A 6,240-nucleotide genomic window follows, 5' to 3' on the forward strand; every position below is an offset into this window, starting at 1 on the left:
CGCTGAGCGACATCTATGAGTGTCGTGCCTATCGTTGAGCGATAATCCAACGCTGAGCGCCAGTCTCTTGGACCTGGGCCAATTTTTGCCAATTTTCATGAACTATATATTGATTTGCACAACCCAGAGAGGGTATCTTTTGGCAGAAGGAGACGCAGAAACACACTCTTCACCCCTTGGAGGTGGATTTTGGATGCGGAAGCTCCAATCTAAAAATTCTAGGGTTTTATCTTTCATTCCTTTCATTAATTTCATCTAGTTTCACCATGTCTATGGTGAACTAAACTTCCATTGTTGTTGGGGAAACGATGTAATCCTTTTTAACTTTCATATATTGAATTGTTATGTCAATCGATATGCTTTACTGCATTAATTGTTAGAGTTTTTCCTCTATTATCTATGCATGCTTTGTTTAACTCATTCAATAGCATGATCTTTCATTTTGTCGATATGGAAACATACGGGGAAATCTAGATATGGGGGAATTCTCTCAGGAGCAATATTACCTAGACATAAGGATTGGAGGACCGATGTCCTTAAGCTTCTGTGTGAATGTAATGCATGATAAATTGCTAGGGATACGAGACATTGTAAACTAGTAATTAGGAGTAGGCTCTCTTCACCGAGACATTGGGTTTAGGGTAAATTAGAAAGTAACATTAACATTAATGAAGGAGTAGAATTCATAAATACATGAGAGTGGATTAGGATAAGTGATAACGGTCTAAAAACCGTTATTTTTGTGCTTCAATTTGATATCAAAACACACCCTTTATGGCTTAGAATGAACTTAGAATCAAATAAAACACTTAGTTTAGTCAAATGAGAGTCAAAAGTTGTTTTTAGAGATATTATGCTTGTTTTTGCTTTGTTTTGTAGGGTTTTGATGAGAATTGAAGATGGAAGTAAAGTAGGGAGGACTTAGACTCAAGAAAGTAAGAGAAAAAGGAAGAAAAGAAGAGTCAAGTTCACCGCTCAACGCCAATTCCAGCGCTGAGCGCCAGTCTCGTGGGTGAATCCATTGTTTCTCGCTTAAGTGGCAACGCTTAGCGTCCTGCGATTAGTAGGCAAACCGCTGAGCAGCAGACTGGACCGTTGAGTGGCCTACGATTATGAGGCAAACCACTAAGCGGTCAAATTAGGCCCTGAGCGGTGGAATGTTGGGCTTGGGCTTAAATTCTGTTACTTTTATGTGTTATAAGTAGCCCAATGTGACCTTCAGAGTAATCTTTTGGCAAGCAGAGACATCCAGAGCAAACTCCTTGGAGGTGGTTTCTTGGATGCTTAGGCTCTAATTTATCAAATATAGGGTTTACTCTTTCATTCTTTCATTTAATTCCATCTAGTTTCACCATGTCTATGGTGAACTAAACCCTTTGTTGTTAGGGAACAATGTAATCTTTTGAAACTATCTTATATTGAAATTCTTATTTTACTCATATGCTTATATTATCAATTGTTGGGTTTCTTATCTATGCTCAATGCTTGTATCGTTTAACTCATTCGATATTAAGATATTTGCCTTTATCGATACGGAGACGTACGGGGAAGTCATGAACTGATAAGAAATTCCTTAATTAAGCAATACTGCCTAGAGATAGGGGTAGGGCGATTAATTGTATTTTGCTTCTATGGTATATTGCATTGCTAATTACTCAGGGAGACTAGAGATAGTAAACTAGTAGTTTGTAATAGGCTCTTTTCGCCGAGAGATCGGGTTTAGGGTAGGCTAAGAAAGTTTGCATGACAATTAGATAATAAAGTGAATTAAATAAGAAAAGTAGATATAAGAGAGTGGATAAGATGAAATTGTAAACCCCAACAACTCCATTCCTTCATATCTTTTCTTTGCCAATTGATTCACTTGCATTTGCATTTGTATTTTCGTTTTGCATTCACACTACAAAAATTATTTCTTTTCAAGTCTTATAAGATCAATTTACATGAAAGATAAGGCCTAAGAGTCCTTTGGGAGAACGATACTTGGACTTACCGTTTATATATTACTTGATAACGATCTGGTACACTTGTCAGGGGCTTAATAATAACTCGGAAACCCCAACAACATAATTCATCCATATATTTTTCACCTACGTATATTTTGTGGTCAACTAATCAACCTTTGCATGCATGCTTATTTTTTGTTTTGCATACTAAACACCAAATTTTTGTTATTCAAGTCTTAAATAATCAACAAATGACATGAGTTTCTAGACCTATGAGTCTCTAGGGAAAACGATACTCGGTCTTATTGGAAAACAGGTAGGCTTCTTTTTACACCAAGAGGGGGGGGAGGTGAATTGGTGGGTTTTCAAAATCAGAATCTTTTCGCAATCTTTAAAACAAAGTAGAAAACTTTACAAACTTTCTTGAATTGCAAGTAATTAAAATTCGCATGCAGCGGAAAAACGTAGTTGACTGCGTAGATAATAAAGTCGACTGTAAGTAAAAGATCAGGTATAGAGAAATTCAAACACTGGTTTTTATATTGGTTCGGCCTCAATGCCTACATCCAATGTCCTTCCTGTACCCAGAAGCAAATGCACTATAATGGTCAAGGTTTTTACAACAAGACTTTTATAGAAGACCTCCATGTCAAAAATATAAAACACCTCTCTAACCCTCTAAACAAAATATAGGCAAACCACACAACAAGAATTGCAGCAAGATGTCCCCTCTCCTGCAATTTGCGAAACCACTTTAAATAGTCGTCAAAGTGAACCAGACTCCACGAGTCTATCCCATGTAATCACAACAGGTAACCATAACAATCACCACGAGTGCCAATGAAAATCTTGATCAACCAGAAGACACCTCAATGTGCAGATATGTGATCAAGCAATAAGCACGCAGTTAGTCTCCCTTTGAATCTCCTTCAAGCAAGATCACCACCGTCTTCTTGTAGAGTTCTTAGAGCTCTATAATCTCAAAGAACCAATCTAAATCAGAATCTGAAAGTGTTAGATAAAAAATGTCCAAAAGTCTTAGAACAACTTCAAGTTCTATCTATTTATAGAATTATGTTAATCAAACGCTCTCTTAATCGAATATGCTACTAATCCAATCGACTAGGTTATGAAAGTTATAACAGATAAGTCAAACCAGTAGCATTCAGTCAAACAAAATAAATTCTCATTCGATATAGTTGACTTTCAATCAATGTTCAACTAACTTTTAAAAATATATTTGTTATTGATCATGAGCATAACAAAATTTCATAGCAAACAACTAATATAGTCGAATGTGTGGCGCACTGTTAAGCCCCTGACAAGTGTACCAGATCGTTATCAAGTAATATATAAACGGTAAGTCTGAGTATCGTTCTCCCAAAGGACTCTTAGGCCTTTTCTTTCATGTATATTGATCTTATAAGACTTGAAAAGAAATAGCTTTTGTAGTGTGAATGCGGAACAAAAATAAGCATGCAAATGCAAGTGAATCAATTGGCAAAGTAAAGATATGAATGAATGGAGTTGTTGGGGTTTACAATTTCATCTTATCCACTCTCTTATATCTACTTTTCTTATTTAATTCGCTTTATTATCTAATTGCCATGCAAACTTTCTTGGCCTACACTAAACCCAATTCCTTGGCGAAAAAAGCCTATTATTAATTACTAGTTTACTATCTCTAGTCTCCTTGAGTAATTAATAATGCATTTAAAGTACAGAAGCAAAATACAATTCATCGTCCTACCCCTATCTCTTGGCAGTATTGCTTAATTAAGGAATTTCCTATCAGTTCATGACTTCCCCGTACGTTCCAATATCGACAAAGGCAAATATCTTCTTACCAAATGATTTAAACTATAAGAGCATTGAGCATAGATAAGAAACCCAACAATTGATAATATAAGCATATGCAAGCATATGAATAAAACAAGAATTTCAATATAAGAGAGTTTCAAAAGATTACATTGTTCCCCAACAACAAATGGTTTAGTTCACCATGGACATGGTGAAACTAGATGGAATTAAATGAAAGAATGGAAAAGTAAACCCTAGATTTGATAAAGTAGAGCCTAAGCATCCAAGAAATTTCCTTCAAGGAGTGTAGAACCGCTCTGGACGTCTCTGCCTGCCAAAAGATTACTTTGAGACTCACACTTGGTCTATTTATAGCGCATAAAAGTAACAGAATTTAAGCCCAAACCAAGCATTGCGCACCGCTCAGCGCCTAAATTGACCGCTCAGCGGTTTGCCTCTAATCGTCGGGCTGCTCAACGGTCCATCTCACCGCTCAACGGTCAATCTCACCGCTCAACGGTTTGCCTCTAATCGCTTGAATGCTCAACGACACCGCTTAAGTGAGAAACAGTGAATTCTTCATCGAGTCTGGTGCTCAGCACTGGAATTTGGCGCTGAGCGGTGGACTTGACTCTTCTTTTCTTCCTTGTTTTCCTCTTTTCTTGAGTCTAAGTCCTCCCTACTTCACTTCCATCTTCAATTCTCATCAAAACCCTGCAAAACAATGCAAAAACATTCATAATATCTCTAAAAACAACTTTTGACTCTCATATGACTCAACTAAGTGTTTTACTTGATTCTAAGCTCATTCTAAGCCATAAAGGGTGTGTTTTAATATCAAATTCAAGTATAAAAATAACGGTTTTGAGACAGTTATCACAACCCCAAATTTAGAACTTTGTTTGTTCTCAAGCAAACAAGACAAAACTTGGCTTTCCACTTTTTCATCAAAATAGTTCAACAATCTCAAAATTCATTCTTCTCACAACAAGTCATTACTTAATTCAGATTTTCAGTGGAATCTTTTCAAGATGCATACATGCTTTCAATTCATTTTAGTTCACATGATCATATATTTTCCAACAGATGTTTTACTTATAAATGATCAATCAACTAAGCAAAGATGAAAACATGGAATTTATCAATTCTTTCCAAGCAAGTGTTTCACTCAATCACTAAAGTGTTTAAAAGGGTACTCCATCTCTCTACTATTCATATGTCACCTGAAACAAAATTGCCCTTCATCTAAAACAATCAATATTCTCACATACAAATTCCATTACAAGGATTTTTTCAAGGCTTATAATGAGGCTAAGCTAACAAGAAAAATTGGTTTTTTTGGAACACAAAATCCTTGAGTTAAGAGAGCTATTTTAACATTCAAAATTCAAGTACAACTCTCTTTTTAACCAATCTCACTCATTTCCAACTTCTTCCCTTTTCCTGTTATTTTTACATTAAGCTCATCTTTCATGCTTTTTTTTTCTCCTTTTTCCTTTCTCATGCTTTTTCTTTAATTCAACACTTGAGCTCAATGTCTTTCTTTTGCCTTCCAAATTCTCCCAAACAACCACAAACTTGAACCTTTTTAATACCATACAATTATTCTCAACCCAACTCAAGGTAAATATTTTAAAAGCAAGGGTTTTTATCTTGTTTAAGGCCAAGGTTCAAAAAGGGTAAATCACATAATTTCAGTCACTTTGGGCAAAAATTTGGCAAAGTAAGGGCTTCCAAAGATGGCCTTGATCATATGACATAAGCATGTAATTCAATCAATCTTAAAGACTCAGGCAATATCATTCATGCTTCCATATGAACAACACATATATCAATGAACACTCTGTAGCTCAAAACCTCACACAACTATGCTTTCTCACACATCATTCATACACCCTGCTTAGCATCATAACCAGCATCATAAATCATCACTCATCTGTTCACATAGCTAGTGAACCATTTTAGCATGCAATACAATCTCAATCATCATCCACATCCAATCATCATCAAATAAACTCATCATGCAATAACATCAAGTCAAACCATAGTCAGAAACAGTGTTCAAGCCAAGCACAGACACCTATACTACTTAACAAAATTCAACCTAATCTAAAAATTAAAAATACAAAAGAAAAAGATAAAACCCATGTCTTAAGCACTAGCATCCATCAGTAGATACCCTCTCAACTCATGTCATCATCTGAGTCCTCCTAATCTCCAACTTCCGCATCCTCGAAGTCATCCTCCTCCTCATCCTCATCCATGCCTGGTGCTCCAACTGCTCCAGATCCGCTACCTTGTGCCTGCTCCTGAGGTCATGCCATAGCACTATGGAACTCATCAATAGTCCACCTATGCACTTGTGGTGTGTCATATAGCCCTACTATCATCTCGACAGTAGCTATCTGCCCCCTGCGGATAGTCTCCAATCTGGCCTCCATCATGGACATATACATGTCCCTCATTTGGAACGGCTTTGCATGTTGTGCAGGTG

The sequence above is a fragment of the Vigna radiata genome, chromosome 8 (genome assembly GCF_000741045.1).
Source record: "Vigna radiata var. radiata cultivar VC1973A chromosome 8, Vradiata_ver6, whole genome shotgun sequence".
In the NCBI taxonomy this organism is placed as follows: domain Eukaryota; kingdom Viridiplantae; phylum Streptophyta; class Magnoliopsida; order Fabales; family Fabaceae; genus Vigna; species Vigna radiata.